This window comes from Heptranchias perlo, chromosome 29 (assembly GCF_035084215.1).
Source record: "Heptranchias perlo isolate sHepPer1 chromosome 29, sHepPer1.hap1, whole genome shotgun sequence".
In the NCBI taxonomy this organism is placed as follows: Eukaryota; Metazoa; Chordata; class Chondrichthyes; order Hexanchiformes; family Hexanchidae; genus Heptranchias; species Heptranchias perlo.
In genome coordinates, this window is record NC_090353.1 from 15458621 (window position 1) to 15476274 (window position 17654).

Consider the following 17654-nt stretch of genomic DNA (forward strand, 5'->3'; position numbering starts at 1 on the left):
AAACTGCACGTGGGATCTTCCTGACCTGTATGGCTGAATTTCACAGTGGACAGAGAGGAGATACTGACTTGTGGAAACCACTGGGGGGCACGGGACTGAGGTTCATGCACAATGAGAGAGTTGCTGGTAGACTCAAATTTCTCACACCGCACAGTGATAGACTGCCAGCTTCCTGAGAACACAGGGAACTTAATCCCGCTGCATTAACTGGAAACGTTAGCCAACAAGTCCTGTCACCAAGCCTGCCCTGAGCTAGACAAATGCAATGATCTTAGGTCGCTCCCTCTAAATCAGTGCTAGTGGCAGAAGTTATTCCTTTACCTTGTTGGCGAAGATTTATTACCAAAATAAACCAGGATTCCTGTGAAAAGTGTCAACAAAATTCTCCAATGCTGGAGCTCGGATCAGAAGAGGAAATGATTCAGCTGAGCAGCAACCAACAGGAAGAGCCCTGCTTGGGTAAATGTAAGGTTGAAATACTAATTAGCTGTGTGCCTGTCAAATCGTTGACGAGAATTCTCTGCATCCTCTTCTTTTTATATCAAAGTGAAATGGAACGATAGAAAATCTGCAGTTTCTGTCTTGCTGGCAATTGCTCGATATTACCACAATACAAGCAATTAGATGTGGGCTTCCCCCGAATTCAGGCAGCCCTGAAACTGTAATCGCCGATTCCCCTACAAAGCCTTGTGTGGTAAGTAACAGCTCTCACCTCTGCTCGGTGACTGTAATTTTATGCCGTTTGGTTAGTTGATTAAAAGAAGGTTGTTTTGAGATTAACAATGACCACCGAAGTTTTGCAAGCTCGCCCTTTACTGAAGCTGCTCTAATGAGGATGTTGCCTTCTCTTCTCATTGTTTGATCTCAATTGGCATATGGGGGAGGAGGACATAGCTATTTGAAATAAATGTTATTGAGGAACACCAGGACAAAGTTCTATCGTGCACCATGGCTGCAAAAATGTTAAACTGAAGACGAGGTAAACGAAGTAGTAGTTACTAAGAAATGCCAAGCTTGGGTGTAAAAAGTCTGTAGATTAAGCGAGGAAGGGAAGACTTAAGGAGGTAGTTCCACAGTTTTGAAGTCCCGGGAAAGATGACGGTAGGAGACGATGCAATTTGTCTCTCTCTGGAGTAACCTCTCTTAAATCGGTTTACTCAAAATTCTAAAACTGGTTACTGTATTCAGCTCACTGCTGGTCAGTATCTGAAGGGCTGACGTCCTTGTCTCAATGGTCATTTCACATCACTTAAAGGGATCTGCATTTTTTAAAACTTGTGTATTTAAAATAAAACAAAAATGAACGTTTCTATGTTTCGGAGGAAGTTGGTAAATTTAGCTTGGAAATCACCTGAACTAACTGTGCTGCTTCGTGCAACGCTCTTTGGAGTTTTATAATCTTGCCAGCCAGATAATGGCAGCCTAGAAATTTCAGACTCTTGAGGAATATTAATACAGAATTTACAAGTTGTGTCCTTCATTACAATAATGTGCGCGGTTATTTGTGAAAAGTGGTATCTAACTCATATGACAAAGGTGACCAACTTGTGGCGCTTTGGATATGATTGACAGTAGATTGGCTCTCTGCTTGGATGGCTGCAGCAATCCTGGGTGCTGTACATGGGAAGTGGGAAGCACCATTTTCTGTAGAAGCAGCATTTTCAGGGAAGTGAGATTTGACAGGGAGCAAGAGCAGGAGCAGGACTGAAGTGAAACCATGACTTTAAAGGTGGGATCGGCATTTATTGACCACCAGGCAGTGCTGAGGGAAGAGAAGTGAGAAAATTGGTCAGCGAAACCTGGTGTCTGTGCTATGAATTAACATCAAGATTCAACTTTGAAATTATTACTAATTGCCAATAATGATTGTGGGGATTCAAGCTCAATAATCCGAATCCTGAAACTTTCTGCCATATTTAATTGGATTCCTTTTTGGAGAGAGGGGAGTGAAGTAAATCTGCTCAGTATGATGTAAAAGTGAGTTCTCCTTGTAACAGATGCAAGGGAAGAAAAGGAGAAAAAATGGGCAGAAATCTCACAGGGGATTCAAGAACTAGAGGACATAGATTTAAGCTGATTGGCAGAAGGATTAGAGGGGACATGAGGAAAAACTTCTTTACCCAGAGGGTGGTGGGTGTATGGAATTTGCTGCCCGAATTGGTGGTAGAGGCAGGGACCCTCAACTCTTAAAAAGTACCTGGACCTGCACCTAAAGTACTGTAAGCTGCAGGGCTACGGACCGGGTGCTGGAAGGTGGGATTAGAATGGGCACCTGGTTGTTCTTCGAGCCGGCGCGACACGATGGGCCGAATGGCCCCCTTCTGCGCTGTCTCTTTTCTATGGGATGCCATGCGATGCTTTCGATGACACTTCTGAGCACAAATGAACCGACCTCTGTAAAACTGATGCCTCTGTGGGGGTAACTCTTGGCATCTCTCTAAAGCTGTAATGGAAAAGGGCCTAACTCTGTCAGTTACAAATTTCTTTTTCCGGCTCTTAAGCTTCGAAAGGGTGCCCTCCAGCCGACCCCGAATATTGAATGTTTCTCTTCTAGCAATGTCACTTCAGATGCTGGCACTTACTTCTCATATAAAATACAGCCTGTTATAATCCAGCAAAGATTACAACTTAACCCTCCTCTCCTGAAGGCGCTGAGTCTTACTGGTGTACAGTTCTTCAAGCACCCGCCAGTACCGTTCCATTCTTTACGTGTGATCCTAGAAAATGAGTGTCGTCAGGGTATTCGGCCTTTGGGGCACGATGGCCGAGTCTGATATTGTCCTCAGCAAAGCGCCCATCCAATGCACGTTCCAGTAGGAGTCACTGGATCGACTCCTGCCCCAGTTAAGATCACTAACTCAGTGCAAACTGAGGTCAAACCTGGGACCTTCTAATCTGTATGGGTCAGTACCACATGGGCACTGAACATAGGAACATAGGAACAGGAGTAGGCCATTCAGCCCCTCGTGCTTGCTCCGCCATTTGATAAGATCATGGCTGATCTGTGATCTAACTCCATATACCTGCCTTTGGCCCATATCACTTAATACCTTTGGTTGCCAAAAAACTATCTATCTCACATTTAAATTTAGCAATTGAGCTAGTATCAATTGCTGTTTGCGGAAGAGAGTTCCAAACTTCTACAACCCTTTGTGTGTAGAAATGTTTTCTAATCTCACTCCTGAAAGGTCTGGCTCTAATTTTTAGACTGTGCCCCCTGCTCCTAAAATCCCCAACCAGCGGAAATAGTTTCTCTCTATCCACCCTATCTGTTCCCCTTAATATCTTATAAACTTCGATCAGATCACCCTTAACCTTCGAAACTCTAGAGAATACAACCCCAATTTGTGTAATCTCTCCTCGTAACTTAACCCTTGAAGTCTGGGTATCATTCTAGTAAACCTACGCTGCACTCCCTCCAAGGCCAATATGTCCATCCGAAGGTGCGGTGCCCAGAACTGCTCACAGTACTCCAGGTGCGGTCTAACCAGGGTTTTGTATAGCTGCAGCATAACTTAGAATCATAGAATCATAGAAGTTCACAACATGGAAACAGGCCCTTCGGCCCAACATGTCCATGTCGCCCAGTTTATACCACTAAGCTAATCCCAATTGCCTGCACTTGGCCCATATCCCTCTATACCCATCTTACCCATGTAACTGTCCAAATGCTTTTTAAAAGACAAAATTGTACCCGCCTCTAAGACTGCCTCTGGCAGCTCGTTCCAGACACTCACCACCCTTTGAGTGAAAAAATTGCCCCTCTGGACCCTTTTGTATCTCTCCCCTCTCACCTTAAATCTATGTCCCCTCGTTATAGACTCCCCTACCTTTGGGAAAAGATTTTGACTATCTACCTTATCTATGCCCCTCATTATTTTATAGACTTCTATAAGATCACCCCTAAACCTCCTACTCTCCAGGGAAAAAAGTCCCAGTCTATCTAACCTCTCCCTATAAGTCAAACCATCAAGTCCCGGTAGCATCCTAGTAAATCTTTTCTGCACTCTTTCCAGTTTAATAATATTCTTTCTATAATAGGGTGACCAGAACTGTACACAGTATTCCAAGTGTGGCCTTACTAATGTCTTGTACAACTTCAACAAGACATCCCAACTCCTGTATTCAATGTTCTGACCAATGAAACCAAGCATGCTGAATGCCTTCTTCACCACCCTATCCACCTGTGACTCCACTTTCAAGGAGCTATGAACCTGTACTCCTAGATCTCTTTGTTCTATAACTCTCCCCAACACCCTACCATTAACGGAGTAGGTCCTGGCCCGATTCGATCTACCAAAATGCATCACCTCACATTTATCTAAATTAAACTCCATCTGCCATTCATCGGCCCACTGGCCCAATTTATCAAGATCCCGTTGCAATCCTAGATAACCTTCTTCACTGTCCACAATGCCACCAATCTTGGTGTCATCTGCAAACTTACTAACCATGCCTCCTAAATTCTCATCCAAATCATTAATATAAATAACAAATAACAGCGGACCCAGCACCGATCCCTGAGGCACACCGCTGGTCACAGGCCTCCAGTTTGAAAAACAACCCTCTACAACCACCCTCTGTCTTCTGTCGTCAATCCAATTTTGTATCCAATTGGCTACCTCACCTTGGATCCCATGAGATTTAACCTTATGTAACAACCTACCATGCGGTACCTTGTCAAAGGCTTTGCTAAAGTCCATGTAGACCACGTCTACTGCACAGCCCTCATCTATCTTCTTGGTTACCCCTTCAAAAAACTCAATCAAATTCGTGAGACATGATTTTCCTCTCACAAAACCATGCTGACTGTTCCGAATCAGTCCCTGCCTCTCCAAATGCCTGTAGATCCTGTCTCTCAGAATACCCTCTAACAACTTACCCACTACAGATGTCAGGCTCACCGGTCTGTAGTTCCCAGGCTTTTCCCTACCGCCCTTCTTAAACAAAGGCACAACATTTGCTACCCTCCAATCTTCAGGCACCTCACCTGTAGCTGTCGATGATTCAAATATCTCTGCTAGGGGACCCGCAATTTCCTCCCTAACCTCCCATAACGTCCTGGGATACATTTCATCAGGTCCCGGAGATTTATCTACCTTGATGCGCGTTAAGACTTCCAGCACCTCCCTCTCTGTAATACTCCTCAAGACATCACTATTTATTTCCCCAAGTTCCCTAACATCCATGCCTTTCTCAACCATAAATACCGATGCGAAATATTCATTTAGGATCTCACCCATCTCTTGTGGTTCCGCACATAGATGACCTTATTGATCCTTAAGAGGCCCTACTCTCTCCCTAGTTACTCTTTTGCTCTTTATGTATTTGTAGAAGCTCTTTGGATTCTCCTTTGCCTTATCTGCCAAAGCAATCTCATGTCCCCTTTTTGCCCTCCTGATTTCTCTCTTAACTCTACTCCGGCAATCTCTATACTCTTCAAGGGATCTACTTGATCCCAGCTGTCTATGCATGTCATATGCCTCCTTCTTATTTTTGACTCGGGCCTCAATCTCCCGCGTCATCCAAGGTTCCCTACTTCTACCAGCCTTGCCCTTCACTTTATAAGGAATGTGCTTACCCTGAACCCTGGTTAACACACTTTTGAAAGCCTCCCACTTACCAGACGTCCCTTTGCCTGCCAACAGACTCTCCCAATCAACTTCTGAAAGTTCCTGTCTAATACCATCAAAATTGGCCTTTCCCCAATTTAGAATTTTAACTTTTGGGCCAGACCTATCCTTCTCCATAGCTATCTTAAAACTAATGGAATTATGATCACTGGTCCCAAAGTGATCCCTCACTAACACTTCTGTCACCTGCCCTTCCTTATTTCCCAAGAGGAGGTCAAGTTTTGCCCCCTCTCTAGTCGGGCCATCCACATACTGAATGAGAAATTCCTCCTGAATACACTCAACAAATTTCTCCCCATCCAAGCCCCTAATGCTATGGCTGTCCCAGTCAATGTTGGGAAAGTTAAAGTCCCCTACTATTACCACCCTATTTTTCTTGCAGCTTGTCTCCTTACATATTTGCTCCTCAATTTCCCGTTGACTATTTGGGGGTCTGTAGTACAATCCTATTAAAGTGATCTCTCCCTTCTTATTTTTCAGTTCTACCCATATAGACTCAGTGGGCGAACCCTCGGATATATCCCCTCTCACTACTGCCGTGATGTTCTCCCTAATCAAGAACGCAACTCCCCCTCCTCTCTTACCTCCTGCTCTATCTTTCCTATAGCATCTGTACCCTGGAACATTGAGCTGCCAGTCCTGCCCCTCCCTTAGCCATGTTTCAGTAATAGCTATAACATCCCAGTCCCATGTGCCCATCCATGCCCTGAGTTCATCTGCCTTGCCCATCAGACTTCTTGCATTGAAATAAATGCAGTTTAATCTAGACTTCCCTTGGTCTTTGCCCTGCTTTCTCAGACCATCTGTCCGGTCATGTTTTGTACACTCTCCCTTACTGCCTTTTGTTTCTGTCACCACTTTACTTTCCACTGACTTCCTGCATCGGTTCCCATCCCCCTGCCACATTAGTTTAAACCCTCCCCAACAGCACTAGCAAACACTCCCCCCTAGGACATTGGTTCCAGTCCTGCCCAGATGCAGACCGTCCAGTTTGTACTGGTCCCACCTCCCCCAGAACCGGTTCCAATGGCCCAGGAATTTGAATCCCTCCCTCTTGCACCATCTCTCAAGCCACGTATTCTTCCTAGCTAGCCTGTCATTCCTACTCTGACTAGCCCGTGGCACTGGTAGCAATCCTGAGATTACTACCTTTGAGGTCCTACTTTTTAGTTTAACTCCTAACTCCCTAAATTCAGCTTGTAGGACCTCATCCCGTTTTTTACCTATATCGTTGGTACCTATATGCACCACGACAACTGGCTGTTCACCCTCCCCCTCCAGAATGTCCTGCAGCCGCTCCGAGACATCCCTGACCCTTGCACCAGGGAGGCAACATACCATCCTGGAGTCTCGGTTGCGTCCGCAGAAACGCCTGTCTATTCCCCTTACAATCGAGTCCCCTATCACTATAGCTCTGCCACTCTTTTTCCTGCCCTCCTGTGCAGCAGAGCCAGCCACGGTGCCATGAACCTGGCCGCTGTCACCTTCCCCTGGTGAGCCATCTCCCCCAACAGTATCCAAAACGGTATACCTGTTTTGGAGGGAGATGACTGCAGGGGACCCCTGCACTGCCTTCCTACTCTTCCTCTGTCTGTTGGTCACCCATTCACTATCTCCCTCAGTAATTTTTATCTGTGGGGTGACCAACTCACTGAACGTGCTATCCACGACTTCCTCAGCATCGCGGATGCCCCAAAGTGAGTCCATCCGCAGCTCCAGAGCCGTCAAGCGGTCAAACAGTAGCTGCAGCTGGACACACTTCCCGCAGGTGAAGGAACCAGGGACACAGGAAGGATCCCTGAATTCCCACATCCCACAAGAGGAACATGACATGGGTCTGGGATCTCCTGCCATGACTTAACCCTTAAGTTAGCTTAACAACAACTACAATGACAAGAAAAAAAGGAAAGAAAAAACTACTTACCAGTCACCAGCCAATCACTTACCTGTTGGCTGTGACTTCGTGCTTCCAGCAGCTGCAGTAGCTCGATTCTCCTTGTTGTCAACTTGCTTGCCCTCCTCACAGTGCCCCCTTGTACTCCAGTCCTCTCGATATCAAGGCCAGCATTCCATTTGCCTTCTTGATTATTTTCTGCACCTGTTCATGACACTTCAATGATCTATGTACCTGAACCCCTAAGTCCCTTTGGACATCCACTGTTTTTAACTTTTTACCATTTAGAAAGTACCCTGTTCTATCCTTTTTTGATCCAAAGTGGATGACCTCACATTTGTCTACATTGAATTCCATTTGCCACAGTTTTGCCCATTCACCTAATCTATCAATATCACTTTGTAATTTTATGTTTTCATCTACACTGCTTACAATGCCACCAATCTTTGTGTCATCGGCAAACTTACATATGAGACTTTCTATGCCTTCATCTAAGTCGTTAATAAATAGTGAATAATTGAGGCCCCAAGACAGATCCCTGTGGGACACCACTAGTCACATCCTGCCAATGTGAGTACCTACCCATTATCCCTACTCTCTGTCGCCTTTCGCTCAGCCAACTTCCTAACCAAGTCCGTACTTTTCCCTCGATTCCATGGGCTTCTATCTTAGCTAACAGTCTCTTATGTGGGACCTTATCAAATGCCTCTGGAAGTCCATATAAATAACATCCATTGACGTTCCCCTGTCCACTACTTTAGTCACCTCTTCAAAAAATTCAATCAGGTTTGTCAGGCACGACCTACCTTTCACAAATCCATGCTGGCTCTCTCTGATTAACTGAAAATTCTCGAGGTGTTCAGTCACCCTATCCTTAATTATAGACTCCAGCATTTTCCCCACAACAGATGTTAGGCTATCTGGTCTATAATTCCCTGGTTTCCCTCTCTCTCCTTTCTTAAAAAGCAGAGTGACATGTGCAATTTTCCAATCTAGAGGGACAGTTCCTGAATCTAGAGAACTTTGAAAGATTATAGTTACAGCATCCGCAATGTGCTCACCTACTTCCTTTCAAACCCTGGGATGGAAACCATCGGGTCCTGGGGATTTGTCACTCTTTAGTGCTATTATTTTCTTCATTACTGTTGCTTTATTTATGTTAATTTTATCGAGTCCCCGTCCCCGATTCAATATAAGTTTTCTTGGGATTTCCGGCATGCTATCCTTTTTTTCGACTGTAAATACTGACGCAAAGTAATTGTTCGATATGTCCGCCATTTCCCCATTGTCAATGACAATATCCCCACTTTCAGTTTTTAAGGGGTCAACACTGCTCCTGACCACCCTCTTTTTCCTAATATAACTATAAAAGTTCTTTGTATTGGTTTTGAATTTACCCAAAAGCCATTGGGGGAGCCATGTGTTTGATTAAAATGGAAAGGTTAATCTTAGTTAACCACATTCATGCAGAAATAAATTTGAATTAGCTCTCCTGATGGCTCAGTTAGTATGTGAACTACCCAGTGCTTAAAGATCAGAAAGGTTTGATCCCTGGTATGTGCTGAGTTAGTTAATCTCAGCAATGGCCTCAGTACCCCTGGGCTAGGGAGAAGAAAAATCAGACAGGGTTCCTACTCCTGATCACTATGCAGCGACTTCTGCTGAAAAGTATGTGGTCAATGGGCAAAGAGAGGAATGAGCTCATCTGTGATGCCCCAACTTGCTTTCCTGTTAAGCCACAAGTTTCCATGGGGCCCACTCCTGGTGTAAAACTGCCAGGAGTGCAGCAGCAGCCACATAAATACTGTGGATACCAGAGCAGTCTTCTGCAGCGAGTGACTCACCTCCTGACTTCCTAAAGCCTTTCCACCATCTGCAAATCAGGAGTGTGATGGAATACTCTCCATTTGCCTGGATGAGTGCAGCTCCAACAACACAAGAAGTTCGACACCAACCAGAACAGAGCAGCCCGCTTGATTGGCACCCCATTCACCACCTTAAACATTCACTCCCTCCACCACCGGCGCACCGTGGCTGCAGTGTGTACCATCTACAAGATGCACTGCAGCAACTCGCCAAGGCTTCTTCGACAGCACCTCCCAAATCTGCGAACTCTACCACCTAGAAGGACAAGAGCAGCAGGCACATGGGAACACCACCAGCTGCACATTCCCCTCCAAGTCACACACCATCCAGACTTGGAAATATATCGCCGTTCCTTCATCGTCGCTGGGTCAAAATCCTGGAACTCCCTATCTAACAACATTGTAGGAGTACCTTCACCACACGGATTGCAGCGGTTCAAGAAGGCGGCTCACCACCACCTTCTCGAGGGCAATTAGGGATGGGTAATAAATGCTGGCCTTGCCAGCGACGCCCACATCCCATGAACGAATAAAAATAAATCAGCCAGGACCCAGATAAAGCAGGACCTGGCTTATGCTTGGGGTGGAATCTCTGCCCCATCACCACCTCCCCCCACCCCCCAAAAAAAATAAAGCCCAAGACAACGGGGAGGGTAGAGTTCAAGGGAGGGAATTCCCATGCCGTGAATTTCCCTGGCCCTAGCCTCCTTACTGCTGAGATAATTCCTGGAATCTGGCCTGGACCACGCAACCGCCACCAAACCCCACTCCAAAACAGTTAAATAAATGCAGCGCTGGCTGGTGGGGCCTCAAAGGACGTCCTCCCCGTGCCCATGGCAACAGCAGCTCCAATAACGTCTGGCCAGCCTTGCATTTCCTGCACCCCTACCCGGGGCAGGCAACCCAGGCCTCATCCATAACAGCACGGGCACCCACCAATTAGATGCTACTGAGGTGACCTCCCCCTGACCCTGGATACTTTGGCAGCAGCCCCTCCACCCACTTTCGGCTGCGGGATGGTTCTGTGCTTTTTTTGGGGGGGGCCCTCACTGTCTGAACTCACCGTTGAAGAACTTTGCTGAGGTACTGGGTGGGAGGCGACGCTGCAGAGGGACAAATCCCCAGTGCCAGATAACTGGGCAGAAATTCGTCTTGGATGTGGTAGCGCAAAACGGGCGGTATCGGAGCGGATTGACAGCAAAGGAACTGAATATCCGGCGGGGAGTGCAACGGGCGGCCGATCGAAGACTGATTTCCACCCCAATGTTTTCCAGTAGAGGAGCACAGTTGGGGTAAGCGATTGAAAATAAGATCACGTATGGACCACCACAGGTTATAGCTGAGTAGCATCAAGGTTAAAAAAAAAGATTGGTGTTGGACTATGAAAGGGGAAGTATTACATTCGCGTGAAATAACTGTTTTGTTCATATTTAGAACAAGTGTGGGATTACTGAGCTCAATGAGAACATTTGAAGAACAAAGGTATGTGGTTACACCTGCCGACTTAGGGTCCCTTGGTTATTAAAGCTTATTTGGCACAAGGAGTTTCAGTTGGAAGCTGATCAACGTGCCATAGGTTGCTGGTTTTTTAAAAAAAGGTGCAGCCTGGCTTCCAGTTTCGTGACAATCACTCGCTGTGTGCGGCTTTAATGCTCAGCAATCTATTTATCAAGGGGCGGAATGGATTTCTCTGCAACAAGTTTGTACATGCTGAGGGGGACTGGGTGATGCAGTGGGTTAATACAAAGACTTTTCACCTTGGCTTTGGGCTCAAATCCAGCCCCAACAGAGGAGAATGAAGTTTGCTCTGTCTTCTGGCTGTAAGGGTTCCATTTGAAATGAGTTTGGGCAGTGGGAACAAAGCTCCTAGTTTGTGTAGCCCCAGAGCACAAATCTGACCCTAAGTAGCAATCTCACTGAGGGGCCACAGGATGGCTAGTATCTAACCTGTGCTGTACCTGACCTGGGAGTGCATGATGGGGCAGTGTAGATGGAGCTTTGCTCTGCATATAACCTGTACTATATGTGACCTGGGGGTGCTGGATGGGGCAGTGTAATAGAAGCAGCTTTACTTTCCATCTAACCCCTGCTATATCTGACCTGGGAGTGGTTAAAGGGGCAATGTAGTAGAGGGAGCTTTATTCTCTACATCTATCCTATGCTATACCTGACCTGGGAGTGTTTGAAGGGACAGTATAGAGGGAGCTTTGCTTTGCATCTAACCCCTGTTGTACTTGACCTGGGAGTGCTTAATGGGGGGAGTGTAATAGAAGGAGCTTTTCTTTGTAACTAACCCATGCTGTTCCTGTTTCCTGAGGGAAATTAATGCTGACACTAAAACGGGAAATGTTCCGTTCCCCAGCATTAACATCCCTCATGTACGGGTACTCTAGGGGAGGGTGTATGGGTACTCTAGGGGAGGGTGTACGGGTATTCTAGGGGAGGGTGTACGGGTACTCTAGGGGAGGGTGTACGGGTATTCTAGGGGAGGGTGTACGGGTACTCTAGGGGAGGATGTATGGGTATTCTAGGGGAGGGTGTACGGGTATTCTAGGGGAGGGCGTACGGGTATTCTAGGGGAGGGTGTACGGGTACTCTAGGGGAGGGTGTACGGGTATTCTAGGGGAGGGTGTACGGGTATTCTAGGGGAGGGCGTACGGGTATTCTAGGGGAGGATGTATGGGTACTCTAGGGGAGGGTGTACGGGTACTCTAGGGGAGGATGTACGGGTACTCTAGGGGAGGGTGTATGGGTACTCTAGGGGAGGGTGTACGGGTACTCTAGGGGAGGGTGTACGGGTACTCTAGGGGAGGGTGTACGGGTACTCTAGGGGAGGGTGTACGGGTACTCTAGGGGAGGGTGTACGGGTACTCTAGGGGAGGGTGTACGGGTACTCTAGGGGAGGGTGTACGGGTACTCTAGGGGAGGGTGTACGGGTACTCTAGGGGAGGGTGTACGGGTACTCTAGGGGAGGGTGTACGGGTACTCTAGGGGAGGATGTACGGGTACTCTAGGGGAGGGTGTACGGGTACTCTAGGGGAGGGTGTACGGGTACTCTAGGGGAGGATGTACGGGTACTCTAGGGGAGGGTGTACGGGTACTCTAGGGGAGGATGTACGGGTACTCTAGGGGAGGGTGTACGGGTACTCTAGGGGAGGATGTACGGGTACTCTAGGGGAGGGTGTACGGGTACTCTCGGGGAGGGTGTACAGGTACTCTAGGGGAGGGTGTACGGGTACTCTAGGGGAGGGTGTACGGGTACTCTAGGGGAGGGTGTACGGGTACTCTAGGAGAGGGTGTACGGGTACTCTAGGGGAGGGTGTACGGGTACTCTAGGGGAGGATGTACGGGTACTCTAGGGGAGGGTGTACGGGTACTCTAGGGGAGGGTGTACGGGTACTCTAGGGGAGGGTGTACGGGTATTCTAGGGGAGGGTGTACGGGTACTCTAGGGGAGGGTGTGCGGGTACTCTAGGGGAGGGTGTGCGGGTACTCTAGGGGAGGATGTACGGGTATTCTAGGGGAGGGTGTACGGGTACTCTAGGGGAGGGTGTACGGGTACTCTAGGGGAGGGTGTACGGGTACTCTAGGGGAGGGTGTACGGGTACTCTAGGGGAGGGTGTACGGGTACTCTCGGGGAGGGTGTACGGGTACTCTCGGGGAGGGTGTACGGGTATTCTAGGGGTGATATGCGGGCATTCTAGGTGGAGCATGTATGGCCGCAGTACTGAAGGGAGCGGAGGCCGCAGTACTGAAGGGAGCGGAGGCCGCAGTACTGAAGGGAGCGGAGGCCGCCAGGGTTCTCATTAAGGTGGTCTCGCAGTTTCATTTGGGTCAGCAGATTGTTGTATCCGCTTTTTATCCACCGCCCATCAATATGTTGAGGACCACAGGTTTCACGGTGTAGACGTACGCACAGTGCTTTTGCTTTATAATCACCCAACTAAGGACTTTAGGAAGTCCTCGCAGTTCAATGAAAAGAAGATGTTGGGTAACCCGGTGACAAAACAGCTTAGAGCAAAATGGCTGGTGGATTGTATTCTCCATTGTTACCATTTGGCAGGCAAGAGTCCCAGAGGTCCAGTTAAAGGCCATTCCACAGCTGCTTCCTGGGCACCTCATAGTCCAGTTTCTATTAACAGTGCCTGTAAGGCAGCCCTATGTGGAGTATCCCTCACACATTTACTAGACATTACTGACTAAATTTGGCAATGTTTTCAGCAGATCTGTTTTGGAAGTAGGGGGTTGGTGCATCCCACTTAAGGCCTCCCTCCTCCTAAATTGGTACGCCTTCTACAGTGTGTCAGGAACGCCTGAGTGATGAACAAGGTAAGATAGCCTACCTCGTAAGGTCTTAGGCATTCTCTGAATGGCAGCATCCCACACACAAAATGAACCCCTGCCTCCGACCATCCCATCAGGCCTTGCTGTTGTTTTAAGGTTGGAGAGTTCTGAAGTTCAGGATAGTGTAAGGATCATGCAATTTCATGGCCTTTACATGGGACAGGAGCAGGGGGTCACACCGGGAGGAGAGGGAGGGCAATGGTCCTGATAATGTCAGCACAAAAAACAATTGTGGTCAAGATTGAACAAGTTCCTACTGTGTTCAAAGAATGACTGAGGTGGGTAAATGTATTGTATCTCATTTTTAAAAATTCGTTCATGGGATGTGGGCGTTGCTGGCAAGGCCGTCATGTATTGCCCATCCCAAATTGCCCTTGAGGAGGTGGTGATGAGCTGCCTTCTTGAACCGCTACAGTCCGTCTGGTGAAGGTTCTCCCACAGTGCTGTTAGAAAGGGAGTTCCAGGATTTTGATCCAGCGACGATGAAGGAACGGCAATATAATTCCAAGTCAGGATGGTGTGTGACTTGGAGGGGAACGTGCAGGTGGTGTTGTTCCCATGTACCTGCTGCTCTTGGCCTTCTAGGTGGTAGAGGTCGCAGATTTGGGAGGTGCTGTCGAAGAAGCCTTGGCGAGTTTTGCAGTGCATCCTGTGGATGGTACACACTGCAGCCACAGTGCGCCGGTGGTGAAGGGAGTGAATGTTTAGGGTGGTGGATGGGGTGCCAATCAAGCGGGCTGCTCTGTCCTGGATGGTGTCAAGCTACTTGAGTGTTGTTGGAGCTGCACCCATCCAGGCAAGTGGAGAGTATTCCATCACACTCCTGACTTGTGCCTTGTAGATGGTGGAAAGGCTTTGGGGAGTCAGGAGGTGAGTCACTCGCCACAGAATACCCAGCCTCTGACCTGCTCTTGTAGCCACAGTATCTATATGGCTGGTCCAGTTAAGTTTCTGGTCAATGGTGACCCCCAGGATGTTGATGGTGGGTGATTCGGCGATGCTAATACCATTGAATGTCAAGGGGAGGTGGTTAGACACTCTCTTGTTGGAGATGGTCATTGCCTGGCACTTGTCTGGCACAAATGTTACTTTCCATTTATGAGCCCAAGCCTGGATGTTGTCCAGGTCTTGCTGCATGCGGGGTTGCGAATGCAACTGAACACTGTGCAATCATCAGCGAACATCCCCATTTCTGACCTTATGATGGAGGGAAGGTCATTGATGAAGCAGCTGAAGATGGTTGGGCCTTGGACACTGCCCTGAGGAACTCCTGCAGCAATGCCCTGGGGCTGAGATGATTGGCCTCCAACAACCACTACCATCTTCCTTTGTGCTGGGTATGACTCCAGCCACTGGAGAGTTTTCCCCCTTATTCCCATTGATTTCAGTTTCACTCGGGCTCCTTGGTGCCACACTCGGTCAAATGCTGTCTTGATGTCAAGGGCAGTCACTCTCACCTCACCTCTTGAATTCAGCTCTTTTGTCCATGTTTGGACCAAGGCTGTAATGAGGTCTGGAGCCGAGTGGTCCTGGCAGAACCCAAACTGAGCATCGGTGAGTTGGTTATTGGTGAGTAAGTGCCGCTTGATAGCACTGTCGACGACACCTTCCATCACTTTGCTGATGATTGAGAGTAGACTGCTGGGGTGGTAATTGGCCGGATTGGATTTGTCCTGCTTTTTGTGGACAGGACATACCTGGGCAATTTTCCACATTGTCGGGTAGGTGCCAGTGTTGTAGCTGTACTGGAACAGCTTGGCTAGAGGCGCAGCTAGTTCTGGAGCACATGTCTTCAGCACTACAACCAGGATGTTGTCGGGGCCCATAACCTTTGCTGTATCCAGTGCACTCAGCTGTTTCTTGATATCACGTGGAGTGAATCGAATTGGCTGAAGACTGGCTTCTGTGATGGTGGGGATATCAGGAGGCGGCCGAGATGGATCGTCCACTCGGCACTTCTGGCTGAAGATGGTTGCAAACGCTTCAGCCTTGTCTTTTGCACTCACGTGCTGGACTCCGCCATCGTTGAGGATGGGGATGTTTACAGAGCCTCCTCCTCCCGTTAGTTGTTTAATTGTCCACCACCATTCACGACTGCAGAGCTTTGATCTGATCCGTTGGTTGTGGAATCGCTTAGCTCTGTCTATAGCATGTTGCTTCTGCTGTTTAGCATGCATGTAGTCTTGAGTTGTAGCTTCACCAGGTTGGCACCTCATTTTTAGGTACGCATCGTGCTGCTCCTGGCATGCTCTTCTACACTCCTCATTGATCCCCTGGCTTGTTGGTAATGGTAGAGTGAGGAATATGCCAGGCCATGAGGTTACAGATTGTGCTGGAATACAGTTCTGCTGCTGCTGATGGCCCACAGAGTCTCATGGATGCCCAGTTTTGAGCTGCTAGATCTGTTCTAAATCTATCCCATTTAGCACGGTGGTAGTGCCACACAACACGTTGGATGGTGTCCTCAGTGCGAAGACAGGGCTTCGTCTCCACGAGGACTGTGCGGTGGTTACTCCTACCAAAACTGTCATGGACAGATGCATTTGCGACAGTTAGATTGGTGAGGACGAGGTCAAGTAAGTTTTTCCCTCATGTTGGGTCGCTCACCACCTACTGCAGGCCCAGTCTAGCAGCTGTGTCCTTTAGGACTCGGCCAGCTCGGTCAGTAGTGGTGCTACCGAGCCACTCTTGGTGATGGACATTGAAGTCCCCCACCCAGAGTACATTCTGTGCCCTTGCTACCCTGAGTGCTTCCTCCAAGTGGTGTTCAACATGGAGGAGGACTGATTCATCAGCTGAGGGAGGGCGGTAGGTGGTAATCAGCAGGAGGTTTCCTTGCCCATGTTTGACCTGATGCCATGAGATTTCATGGGGTCCAGAGTCAATGCCGAGAATTCCCAGGGCCATGCTCTCCTGACTGTATATCACTGTACCGCCACCTCTGGTGGGTCTGTCCTGCCGGTGGGACAGGATATACCCAAGGATGGTGATGGAAGAGTCTGGGACATTGGCTGAAAGTTTTGATTCTGTGAATATGGCTATGTCAGGCTGTTGCTTGACTAGTCTGTTGGACAGCTCTCCCAATTTTGGCACAAGTCCCCAGATGTTAGTGAGGAGGACTTTTCAGGGTCGACTGGGCTTGGTTTGCCTTTGTCGTGTCCGGTGCCTAGTGGTCCGATGCCGGGTGGTCCGTCCGGTTTTATTCTTATTGTGACTTTTTTTAGCGCGGTTTTACAACTGAGTGGCTTGCTAGGCCATTTCAGAGGGCAATTAAGAATCAACCATATTGCTGTGGGTCTGGAGTCACATATAGGCCAGACCGGGTAAGGACGGCAGGTTTCCTTCCCTAAAGGACATTAGTGAACCAGATAGGTTTTTACGACAATCTGGTAGTTTCATGGCCACCATTACTGATACTAGTATTTTAATTCCAGATTTTATTTAATTAATTGAATTTAATTAATTAATTGAATTTAAATTCCCCAGCTGCCGTGGAGGGATTTGAACTCATGACTCCGGATTATTCGTCCAGGCCTCTGGGTTACTAGTGCAGTAACATAGCCATTAATCTTCATTGGTGGTCTATTGCACAACCCCTTTGGATGAAAAAGTTTCCCTGTCTTCCTTTCCTAATCTTAACTTTCTCATTTTAACCTCTACCCCATGGTTTTTGAATCCTTCACCGCAGGGAATAATTTATCTGAATCACCTTAGCCAAGTCCCTTCAGAATTTTGAAAACTTCAATTAGGTTGCCTCGAAGTTTGCCCTGCTCCAAAATAAACTAATACAACCTCCTAAACCTCTCCTCAGAACTATAATTCGATATACCCAGAATCATCTTTATCTGTTGACCAGGTTTTAGGGAGATGGGGTGGGAGACATTCAGGTCATTTGTTCCTATAATTTCCTGTATTTTTA

The 17654-nt window shown here is 47.8% G+C and overlaps 1 protein-coding gene across 3 annotated transcripts in view; it reads left to right on the forward strand.

Annotated features, from left to right (window-relative positions):
- Positions 1–284: 284 nt before the first annotated feature.
- matk (megakaryocyte-associated tyrosine kinase) overlaps positions 285–17654 on the forward strand; it is a 72088-nt gene continuing 54718 nt past the window's right edge. For all 3 annotated transcript variants that reach the window (XM_067968144.1, XM_067968143.1, XM_067968147.1), the window contains exon 1: positions 285–694. The gene's annotated coding sequence lies outside the window, so the exon portion shown is untranslated. The remainder of the gene's footprint in view (positions 695–17654) is intronic.